Genomic DNA, 12,652 nt, shown 5'->3' with positions numbered 1-12,652 from the left:
TAAAAGAACAAAAATCAGAATAAAGAGGTCTTTCCCTTAGAAATTAGGTTATTTTTTTTTCCCTCTGAGTTCTAGATCTAGCTACAGTCATGATTGTTTAAATCTCCTGTTCAAAAGTAATCCACCAAATCATGGTAAAGGTAGAAGAGTAGTGACCTGGGAATCTGGATTGTGATCTCAGTTCTGCTACAATATAGCTGCACAAATGTGGGGAAAGCCTATAACTTTTCAGGCCTCAATATCTTCATCTTCAAACTGTGAATGCCTAAGTAGATAATTTCTAATGCCTCATTCAGTTTTATTATTCTAACTGGAGAGGTGAAGCAATTATAACCAAACAAGACATAATACAAGACTTTTCTGTCCAACCAATGAATATAACCAGAAATTATGTCTTTGACAGTTTCACTTCATGCACAACACATGGCAAACATTGTCACAAACAAAAATGATAGTGTATTTTCACAGAAATGCTTCTTGTCATCTCTCCTCACCCTTACATATCTCCAACATTTCCAGAAGTATCTTTCCTCAAGACAAAGTCCTACTGTGACATACTTCCATGGTTCCCTTGACTTAGAGGTTAAATTCTAACCTAAAATGTGGTTTTCAATGTCTTCCTCAATCAGGTCTCTTCTAATTTTTCCAGTTTAATCTTTTGTCAATGTCTTTCTACTCTCATAATCTTTAGATACCCACCCCACCTTCTCCAGAGAAGGCAAATTAGTTAAACTAACCATGCACTTTCCCTGCTTTGTGCTTTTGGCCTGGCTATTCCTACTGCATGATATGTCCTTTCCTCTTTTTCTATCAGGTGAAATCCTATTGCTTTATTAAGTCCCTGTTCAAATCCTTCCTTTGAAGGCTTCCCTGAATATCCTCCCCCATTTGTAATCATAGCATTTTTACACAATCCCATTTTAGAATTTAATGTATTTAGTTATATTTAGTTGCTTTCCTCTATTTTCTCTGGTAGATTATGTAATAATTTCTTCACTTACTTATCCATCCACCAAACACTCATCAGGCATTTTTTGTTTTTAATGTAAGGAACAGAGTTCAAAGAATTGATCCTATCTTTTAACAAGTTTATTATCTACTTGGAGAGCCAGTTAAACTTTACATCATGTTACCTGCCTTGGTACGAAACAGTCTCTGCAGGGAATACTTTGGAAAAAAAGAGGAGAAACATCTGCCACAGAAGTCAGAAATTCTGTCTAGGGAATTTCCCTGGCTGGGGTAGACCATTAAATTATTGACTCTTCAGAATCAAGCATACGAGTTTATAAACGTTACTGAATTCACATTATTCAGTGTATACGAGGGTTTATTTTCTCTCCTAGAGGGGTTCTTAACCAGAGGTTCGTGAGCTTGAATCCAAATTTTATAAAAACGTTATTACCGTAGGTCGTGTTGGTGCAGGTATGACATATTTATTAAATAATACACAGGATAGTGTCCACTTAGTAAGGTATCCTTGGTTTTCTCCTGACTGGCAAAGGGATCTGTGGAACAAAAAAGATTAAGAACCCCTGATCGTGTGTTGTTAAAGGCCATAGGTAGAGAAGATATTTCAGAGATATGAAGAAAAAATGAATGAGAATCACAAGTATTTCTTTTCAACCAGATTCCACAGGAAAATGTCCGTTGTGCTCACTGTGAAGGTAGGTATATTTCCTAAAAACCTACAGCTCGGCTAATAGAGACCCTCTCATCTATAGAGGCCCTCCGCAGAGCTGCTTCAGCCCAATCAGGGAGTGAGGAAGGGCCAGCGACACTCAGCAGCCTGCACTCCGGTTCCACGCTAAGGCTCCAGGTGAATGCGGCCGCGGGCTCAACTCTCTCCCCGCCCCCTTCCAATTCCTGAAGATGATTTCTTTATTGCATATTTGACCCATGTCCCTACAAGGTCTGGTAGCGGGACTGGGGAAAGTGTCAGGTGATGAACCCTGGCGTTTTCTCCTCTCCCAGTCTCCCTGCCAACCCGCCTGACGCTACGCTCGAGAGCCTGGGAACAACAACGTCAGCCCAGCCCCCCCCGTTGCTAGGCAACCACCGGTCGGGCCGCCCGGTCTCCTAGGCTCTTCCCCCTCTTCCGCCTTCCTCCTCTCAGGAGCTCCAATCAGCGGCCAGTCTGGCTGTCACGCGGGCCTCCGGGGCGGGGCGAGCAGAGCGGAGATCCCCGCCCCCTCCCCCGGTCCTGGCCGCCTGGTTTAGAGGTGCGCGTCTCCCCGCCCCTCGGAATTCCCGGCCGAGCCGCCCCGCCCCCGGGCGCGGGCGCTGGCGCGGGCGGGGCGGGGCGGGGCGGGGCGGTGGGCGCCCGGGCCGGGCTCGCGCAGCCGCGGCGCGCGCTTCAGCACCTCGGGCTGTCCGCCGCCGCCGCCGCCTCCCGGTGCAGGTAAGGGGCCCGCGGCGCCGCCCGGCGCGGTCCCTGGTCAGGGGCCCGCGTCGGGGGGGTCTCCGAGCCGCCGTGGCCTCGTCCAAGAGCGCGCTCCGGCCGCTCGGGCGACCGCAGACTGGCGTTTGGCGCTTCCTGCAGGGTTTGCACTCGGGGGTGCCTAACCGGTTAAATCCCCAGAGTTTCCTTAGACCCACCCAGCGGATTATTACCAGGGAAAGCAAGCAGCCGACGGGTATGATCTGAACTACCCCCGGGTTGTAAACTACGACCCTTACGGGAGAGGTTGTCTTTATTTTCTTTTTTAGAGGTAATTAAGCAAGTGTATGTTGGGAATCTAGATTGTACTTCTCATCACTGTGCCCGTTAGGCACTTCTGTAAAGATTTCCCCCTTGAACTAGGCATTTATTTTCGGATTATACAAGAGAGCTTTAAGTACAAGGGAGATGTTTACCGCAAATAAAGTGCTTTGGGTTGCAAGGTAGGTTTATTATGTGTTAAATAAATCATGAAAAATTTTTTCTCCAAAATTTAGACAATGCAATTATTAAACAAAATTTTTCTTCAAAACTTAGACAATGCAATTATTAAACAAAAAAAAAATTAAGCTGACGTTTTACTATATGAATAAAAATCAGTAGATTTGAATTAAATTTGCTGAAAGCTTTGATCATGTATTAAAAATTCGGTCACTCTTGTTTTTGTAATTTATCTTCCCTTAAAATGATTATCTTACAATATTTTAAAAAGTTTCTGAATACGGAGATTCCATTTTTTAAGCCTTCATTGTCAGAGCAATTAAAAAGTACCCTTCTGGGAAAACTACCCAAAAAGCAAAGACACACATTTATTATAATAAAGGTACAAAACCGAGTCTACGAAAGCCAAAGATATGAGATTATAAATGCCATGTTTAGCACTCAGCATTCCTGGGCAGCAGTAACCAGAAAATAAATGAACATGTGTGATAAGGATTTTTAAACTTGGGCCCAGGAATATTCTGTGTGCTTGGACATACATGATTTGTCTTGTCCCTGTCCTGTTTGAGGGGAGCTAATGCTCGGTTTGTGGTGCTTTCTTACATCCCCTGCAGAAAAAGCAACACCTTTCATCCTTTTGAGATTCTGTTTTACTGGCCTACACGTGCAAGACCATGGTCATAGTTTTACCTTATCTCTTTGAGGGCGGAGGTTTGCAACAAGTGGTCTGATAAAACCTTTTCTGTTTTATGATCTAAAATTAAATATAGTAATTTAGTGATTCTGAAAACTTGCCAGTATAACAAAATTTTGAGAAGCATGCTTAAGTGAATTGTTTAGAGATTAATGTTAAAAATAGTAGTTTGAAATTATTGCATTAGGAGTTCCTGGGAAGTATTCTAAATTGGAATAGACCAATGGCCTGTTTTAAAGGGAATATATATATATAGAAAAAAAAATCATATATTGCTTGAGTGAGCACCACGAATTTACATTGTATTAAAATGACTAGTTGAATTTTGTCATTTATATTGATTTTAATAGAAATGCATAAAGAACTTGGGCATCTCTGAAAAAAATATGAAGTGATGTTACTTGCCAGTTTTAAAATTATTTTTTTATTTTTAATAGGTTAAATGTTGATATGCTAAAAAGTTTTGTTGCCCGTTAGTTACAATAATAATGCCATATATTTTTAAGGCACAAATTAATTTAATTTAGCAAAACAAAATATTTTTAAATTACTGTGCTCCCAATGGAGGGGCTACTTGTGTTCTACTGTTGTTTTCTCTAGATTCTGTCCTGTGGCCTTTAGCCTGGCATAGAGGGACCAGTGGCAGTTTTTTAATTCCTTAAATAAGAGTAGCAACAGTTTAATTTGTGTTTGTTTGTTTTGCCCTGGTAGATTTTAGAAGCCCAACATGAATGATTCGGTGGTCACTATCAATAAAATATGTGCAAATCCTTTGGACTGCCTAATTTTATTTGCCTAAACACTGTAATGAAAACTGAAATACAATTTAAACAATTTTGAAGGGTTCACAATTCCTTTCTATATTCAAGAATTTATTTTGAAATCCGATATATGCAAGAAAGGGAACAGTTTATCAGATTACTATCAATTTACTCAGCCGTTCATGGTTCCACTTTCTATAATTGTTGAATTTTCACTTTATATTTTGTATACCTGTTCCATTTGGCAGATTGAAATATTAAGTGAAGTCGTGTAGCTTCCTATGTGTTTTTAGGAACAGAGATTTCATTCATTGAGAGTATTTTAACCCATGGAAATCTACGTATTAGGAGATTGAGAAGGAATTCTTACTGACTCTGACTTCTTTTCTTTTGTATCAGAAGCATATGTTAAAATAAGGGTTGCTTGACACTTTTCAATGTCCAAGATCATGCTTTATTCTGTGATAATCATGTGGAGATTTTTCTCTCACTCTTTATGAGAGTATTCCTTGGAGAGTTGTGAACAATAAATTAGATATGGGTATCTTAGAATCTTAGAACTCTCCAAAGAATCTACTCTGTAGAGAAATAGAGCCTCAGGGAAAACCTTTTTCTTCTTTTGAGGTTCCTTGTGTATTTGAGGACTTGCAACTTAATTGGTAGGGAAATACTATAAAATGACCTTGGACCTTGCCTGTCTATATTTAAAAAAAGAATCCCATCATGATTGATTGGAAAGATTGAAAAAATTCACATGGTGAAGCACTGTTTGTCACATTAGAAAACGGGAATCGGATTGTTTTGCCTGATTTCAAAGACTAGACAAATATCCATAAAGAGGAATTCATAACATGTTTAGTAGGCTGGATTCTGCAGAGGGCAACCTGGAATTGGAGCCACAGATAGCACATCGTTCAGATGCCATATTATCAGTTACTTGAGTCAGGCACTTTTTTTTTACATAATTATAGATGCCTTGTTATTAATTTACATTCACTTATAAGACATGGTTTAGTGGGTTTAATTATCTCTTAAAATGTCAGAATTCTACATTCTACTTTTCAAAATATATATACCACAGAAACAGAAAGTAATATAAATCTTCTATAGCAAGCTAATATAGTAGAGAAATTATCCATATTATTTCTGTTATAGGGATGATTGCCATTGTTTTGTTTTAGACAATTCTGGTAAAAGGTATAAGAGAGAAATTCCCATGCTCAAGTGAGGATATTATAACATACAGGATTTGGTTTACAGGAGCAAGTCCTCAGAGAGCTCACAATAGAAGTAGTAAGACAGTTTACATTATGCTTAAATTTATTGTTTGTTTTCTCCCAATTTCTTAACACTTAAGTTGTGAGCATGCACGAATACCCCAGACAAGCCTCTTTGCAATGATATAATTTCAATTTCATATCACAGTCATATAAAAGTTACTTTCAAATTGGAAAGTAGAAAATAATTCTCATTACCACAGAGTACTGCAAGTTTGATGTGCTATAGGAAGACCTTCATTTTCCAAAATAAGTAGCTCTACGTGGAGTCCAGAAAATTGAATTGCTGGTTAATAAGAAATAGACAATTTTTTTACTTCTTTAAGGTAAAACATTGAATGACTCTTAATGAAATAATTATGCAGCATTTTATTTCTAAAGTAAATATGATAACTGGTTTGAATGACTCATTTCAACATTTAAGCAAGAGGTATCCTTAGAGACCAGTTGTTCTGTCACCATTATTTAGTAAATGAGTGCCCTGAACATATAAGGGTTATGTTGCTTGAAATTAGGCAGTGGGAAAACTCTCAAAACCTCTGGCTTCTAACACTCGGCATAGTGCTGCCTGTCTAAAGAGGTACAAAATATATCACCAATGAATTTCTTCAAGTGACTATCTCAAAAGTTTGAATAAATAAGATTGGATCACGTTTGTATTGTTAAAATATTCATAATCAATGTGTATGTAGTTATATTAGATAGAAAGTTCTCTTCAAATATTAGTCTGAAAGTATCTTCTACAATCTTTACAATTTATTGATTTACTTACTAATTTTTATTTTTGCTAAAACGTTTTTTGTGCTTTGAGCTCCAGTTACCTAAGAAACTCTTTAATCCCCTTGTACCCTTATGGTATATAAATACACAGTAATCATAACTAGAATTGACTGTTAAGAATACTGGAAGTAAGATGCTTTCAGAAGTTATCTCTGAAGCCTAGATTATGGTTACTCTAGGTAAATTTGGAAATTTGGATATGGGTATTTTCTAGGCTTTCTCCCATTTTGATACCAGATGCCATCTAGTTCAGTGCTCCTCAAAGTCTACCTTAAACCATGAGCATCAGCATGACCTGAAAGCTTGTTGGAAATGCACATTCTCAGACACTGCCACTACCCAATCAGAATCTCTGAGGGAAGGAGCCAGGAATCTGTGTTTTACCAAACCTCCCAGTGATTCTTATGCAAGGAAGAGGGAGAAGCACTCATATCAAGTACATTAAGTCATTGGTTCTGGTCACCTCCTGAGCTGGTAATGTCCAAGAACAATTCTACTTTGGAAACATTTGATTGGGAGTACCTTGAACTACTAGATGAATGAACTCATTCTTGAAAATGTGACATTAGATACATTTCATTAATATTTTCATTGAAATAATAATAGCTTTTTGGACATAATGTTTCACCTCCATTATTTAATACACTAGTTCATCTTTAGGGACAATGTTATGATGGCTAAGGACATAATTTTTGACAGATGGACTATTAACTAGATAGCCACCTGTCTGATCTGTACATCATTCTCACCATAACTTAATATATTCATTAAACTTTAGGGCTCATTTCAAGCCTTCTGTTAATGTAATTGGATGCATACATTGAAGAAATTTTTGAGTTTATTGACATTATGTAGGCTGCATGTTTTCATTTTAAAGCTTCAAAGCGTCCACTTGATTTCCTTTGCTAGTTTTTCTCAGTTGCTTGCCAAAATAATTTTTAACACCTGTGTTGTCAGCCAAGTGGGTGCTGATGCAAAGTACCAGAAATCTGTTGATTTTTATAAAGGTATTTTTTGGGGTAAAAGCTTACAGTTATAGGGCCCTAAAGAGTCCAGCTCAGGGTTCCCTAAGAGGTACCTTCTCACCCAAAGTCTGTTGCCATGTGTTGAAGCAAGATGGCGAGCGATGTCTGTGAGGGTTCACCCTTCAGGCTCTTCCCTCTTAAGGCTCCATGGGTACTGATCAGCTGTAGGCTGGCTTAGGGCTCGGTTGCTCTGGTCTCTTCATAAGGTCAGCTGTAAACTCTCAGGTGGACGGCTCCTCTCTCTTCCTGGGGCCTCTGCTGTGTCTATGGAGCTGTCTGTCTTCCTCAGTGTATCTTCTCTGTGTATCTACTTCTGTGTTCTTGATTGAGCGTCCGTCTACATAGGGTGCTACAGGGGTGGGGACTCAATTCCGAGTCGCTCTAATGATATAGTCGAATTAAAGCCCTGATCTTATCATAATTTAATCAAAGACATCTCAGCTGAATCACTATAATCAAAGGGGCTCATACCCAGAGGAACAGACCAGTTTAACAAATCTAATCAGTATCTCTTTTTGGAATTCATAAATAATATCAAATTGCCACAGCACCCTTTACCCTTTGCTTAAAGCATGATAGTGCCAGTTTAAGCAACTTTTTCTTCCAAATGGGAATCCTGAGTTTTACAGACTCAGGAGATTATATTTTTTTAATCTTTTTTTTTTTTAAATATACTTTATCTTTTTTAAGCCCAAACACACCTTTTATCTCATAGAAGACAGTTCTGACTTTTTACATTCTTTGTCCAGAACAGGACGCCAAATTAAGCTATTATTTGAATAGAGTTCATAATAGAAAGTCGCTTTTTTTCTCCACAGGATATTTTTATTTCAGTAGATATGCTACAAAGTAGCAAATGACTAAGTCCTTACTAAGATTTTGTAGCATAGTAAATGCTAATTTACCCAGTAACTGTCACAGATAGCAACAAACTTCTATACCCAAGTGTAGGTTACTGCAGTACAGAGGTCATAACTGCCTTGATTCTTCCATATGGCCACACTTAGTTTACTATAAAATACTGTCATAGCATCCAATGAAGAAAATTTAAGTGAGTCGTTCCAAAGCTGCATAATCTTCCAAGTGATTTTCCTCTGGTTGCAGAGCCTGTTCTTTTCTTTAATTCCTTTTTAATCAATTCACTGAAGAACCATATTTAAAACCCAGAAGACTAATTAGAAGGAGGGGGGGTGGCCCTTAGGTTTACAGAAAAACATTAGTGGTGTCACTTCTCAAGTCTTCGTATACCAATGAAGAATAATTCCATTTATAAAAATAAGGTGAAACATATTGTGCCACATGCAATCGCAGGAACAACCTTACAGAATTTTAAAGTAATGATTTATTTACTTTCATATTTTCTCTCTCAATGGAATATTTACTTCTAATTTCTTATTTTGTTGGTGAAAATGTGTGATTTCCCTCCCCTGTCTTTTGCCTTGGTCACACTGAGGGTATATGAATGGCCCCGATGTTAAAGTGTATTACCTCTTCGGTCAAATCAAGTCCTTTCCAAATTGCAGTATAAGGAATTTTGTAATCCTCCAAGCAGCTAGAAAAATCGAATTCCATAATTCACATCCATATAATTCTCATTTTAGTGGTTAAAATCTAGGAAAGTAGGAAAAATAAATATGGTGTGTAGATGGATGATGAAGATAACTGCATTCACTTTTCCAACTCTTTGAATCAGGATCTTCTTCCGATAAATGGTGTTTGGTTTTCCATATAATTCCTGTTTTTTTTTCCCTGATCAAATTGAAATTCAGATCAGTGTAAGTGGTCATTTGGTGAGCTCAAACTGAAGCTTCCATAATGACATTATTCTTTACTATTTGCAACCTAATCCAGGATTTTAATTTAGCTTACTACTATACCTGTCGTGACCTATTTTATCATCAAAGCTTTGAAGAGCATCATGATTTGACCTATTTTAGGAATCTCAGATAAAATGCCCTGCCAAACATGTGAAATAATAAAGTCAGGAATAAGGGAAATTTAAGAGATTAATCTCAATTAGTAGAAGATGCTAACTATAGTTTTTCTGTTAAATTATCTCTACTGTTTGTTAAACTAGGACAGTAGTTTTCAAACTTTACTGTGCTTAAGAATCATCTGGGGTCATTTTATGACTCAGGTTTCCAGACTACACTCCCAGATTCTGATTTACATTGAGGTATGACCCAGAAATCTGCATTTTATCAAGCTTCCCAGTTAATTCTCGTACAAAAGAGTTGAGAGCACACTTCCAGATACATGGATTAGATATCTTTCAAATCCTATTTATCCTGTATAATCCAAAGCTTTACATAGCACAGTGAGAATAGTGCTCCTGTGGGATTATGGCTCCTAGTAACAGGAAGAAGCTCTCAAGTCAGTGGACCAGTGGCTAATTAAAAAAACATTCCTTCCAAATGTTTGCATTTGATGAATGTCTTATACTAAATGCATAGTGTTTATATAATTCAAAAAATATTTTTTCACACCTCTGAGCATATAGAATATTCAAATTTCTGACACTGATTTTTAATAAGTGGTTTTGTTTTTTTTAAAAATACATACTTAATATGCATTTTTTGAAACTTACATTGATTTTTTTTCCTCCTATTTTTCAGACTTTCCAGGAGCACTTCAGTTTTAGAGCCTTTGTTTTTGCTACATCCTCGGCTTAGCCTGCTTTTCCACCAGTTATCTTTATATTTGCTCTCTCATTTCCTTGTAATCTTTGCTCAATATCATCTTCACAGTGAGGCTTTGCCATGGCACCTTTTAAAAAACTGCGTCAGCTCTGCTTCAGAACTCCTTATTCTGTTTCCCTGGATTATTTTTTCTATATCACATATTCTTTGGTTATATACAATATCACCTACTTATTTTGTTTATTTCTTGTAGTACGTTCCATCTGTTTTGTTGAGTGCTTTGCTTCAGTGCCTGCAACACTGCCTGGCACATAGTTGGTACTCAGTAAATATTTGTTAAGTAAATGAATGAGTTAAGAAGTCATTAACATTTTAGAAACTACACATATGTCAAAGGAATAATAAAAAATTCTCCAAAATTCTACCACTCAGAAGTAGTCAGTTATTAAACACATCACATTGTGATGTATATTCTTTTAGTTTTAATTTTTGTTTTGTGTGTGTATGTATATTTATGCATAGATATTAATTTTTAAATACAAAAATACTCTTTTAAATGAATTATATAGGCTTTTCCAAGATGGCACATATCAAATGTTCATTTATTTTTACCTAAGTTTTTGTCTTTTGAGTTTGTTTATTCAATATATTAACATAAAATATTGTTTCATCATGATTATTTTTAAACTACAAAAATGACCTTGAGCTAATTTCTCCCTAAGTATCAAGAAATAAATTGGATTTCCTCATTACTTTCATAAAAGGAGAAATTTAGCACACATTTGTTACCTCTTCTTTTCCTAAATCCCAGTGCCTGGGAAAATAATCCTAGTTTTTTAGATTTGTATAACTAACATTTGATACTATCTATCTTCTCTTTCAATAATTACTTTTGACATTTTCATAACCATATAACTTAAAATTTCAGGTTTCTTTGCAGGTTCTTTGCAGATATGTTTTTAAAATGATATGAACTTCTGTACTTGATTTCCCTATTTTGTTTTTGAAAGCTTGTCATTTTTCTTCAGGTAATATTTTCAGAAAGATTAACATGGGTAAATTACCTTCTAAATCTTTGCATTTATGAGAATTTCTTTCTATTTGTTTTTCCTTTTCACGTGAATAATATTTTGGCTATTGATAGAATAATGCAATCATAATAGATCTTCATTCAACATGTTTTATCATTGGCTTCTGGGATTTAGTGCAGTGGCAAAATAGGATGCCACTCTGACTTTTTCTCCTCTGTAGACAATTTAAAAATTCTACTTAGATGCTCATCAGACTATAAAAAATTAACCCTTGGATTTCACAAAATTTGCCTTAATATATCTAGATATAGAGCTTTTTTACCCAAATTGTGCTTGTAAAACAGGAATATATTTTATCTCCTTAATCCAGGTATTTTTCAACCCAAGAAATGTTTTGTTGACTACATCTTGGATGGTTGCTTTCATCTCTATTGTTTACTATACTTTAGTTTTCTCCAGAAATGCTTATAATACTTAGTTTGGGTTTTCTTTCCCTGAACACATCTTTCATTTTCTCCTTAAGTTAAGAAACAAAACAAAACAAAAAAACACAACCTCTCCAATTTTCCCACAATGATTTGGAAGTTTGTTTTTTTTTCACTTTGTGCTCTGAATCATTGTTATGACTTTTTTCCTGCCCTTAATTGCTGTTTAATGTAGATTTGTTTTCTGAAGTTGTGTTTTATTTTCTGCATGATAATTATTTTGACTGTCTTTGCTTTTAACTCATCCTGTAGCCTATTTATAATAGCTGGTCCTATCTGTAATCCCATTCTTGAATGAAAGGAGGCCATGGATAACTGTCTTAGTTTGCCAGGCTGCTGTGAAAACACCACACAATGGTTGGAATTTAACAACAGGAGTTTATCGGCTCATGGTTTCAGAGGCTGGTAGTCTGAAACCAAGGCTTCAGCAATGCCTTACTTCTCCGCAAAGTCTGTAGTGTTCCGGCCTGGCTTGCCAGAATCTGGGGGTTGCTTGGCTTGCAGTTCTGCTTCCCATCACATGGTGACTCCTCTCCTCTTGTGTCTTCTCTTACGGTTTCTACTGACTTCCTGCTTCCGGCTCCTTTTAATATGTTTTCCAGTAATACAGATTAAGGCCCACTCTGTTTCATTTTGACCACACCGAAATAGGAACTTTGAAGATCCTATTCACAAATGAGTCCACACCTTAACTGATAATACGTTTTCGAAGGGTCCTATTTACAAATGGGTTCACACCCACAGGAACACAGATTAAGATTAAGAACATGACTTTGGTTGAGGTACAGGATTCACTCTACCACAGTTACCAAGAGACAGAATATGCAGAATGCTGCTCTCTACAAATTGAGTCTTCGAGGACGCTGGTCAAATATCCTTCTTGTATCATTACTGGACAGATGGTGGCTTCACACTTTCTCCTAACCTAATTGTCTTTATCTAGAAGGCTTGTTAAAAGATGTCCAGTAGCACTCTGTTGGGTGTCCTCAGATGGAATTTTCTCCTCTGGACGCTGATTGAATTGATGGAGAAAATACATGACATGAATAAAATAGAAATCCAGTATTGCTACTTGCCTCCTT

General features: G+C 36.9%; 1 protein-coding gene across 24 annotated transcripts in view; it reads left to right on the top strand.

Annotated features, from left to right (window-relative positions):
- Positions 1-2,296: 2,296 nt before the first annotated feature.
- WDR17 (WD repeat domain 17) overlaps positions 2,297-12,652 on the top strand; it is a 123,342-nt gene continuing 112,986 nt past the window's right edge. For 5 of the 24 annotated variants that reach the window (XM_071214089.1, XM_071214092.1, XM_071214069.1 and 2 more), the window contains exon 1: positions 2,314-2,398. The gene's annotated coding sequence lies outside the window, so the exon portion shown is untranslated. Of the gene's footprint in view, positions 2,881-12,652 lie in introns of all 24 variants that reach the window. The other 19 variants (XM_071214020.1, XM_058306650.2, XM_058306366.2 and 16 more) reach the window with 14 other exon arrangements.

The sequence above is a fragment of the Dasypus novemcinctus genome, chromosome 1, assembly GCF_030445035.2.
Source record: "Dasypus novemcinctus isolate mDasNov1 chromosome 1, mDasNov1.1.hap2, whole genome shotgun sequence".
Taxonomy (NCBI): Eukaryota; Metazoa; Chordata; class Mammalia; order Cingulata; family Dasypodidae; genus Dasypus; species Dasypus novemcinctus.
Note: the sequence above shows the minus strand (reverse complement) of the source record. Positions and strands in the feature narration are given on the sequence as shown.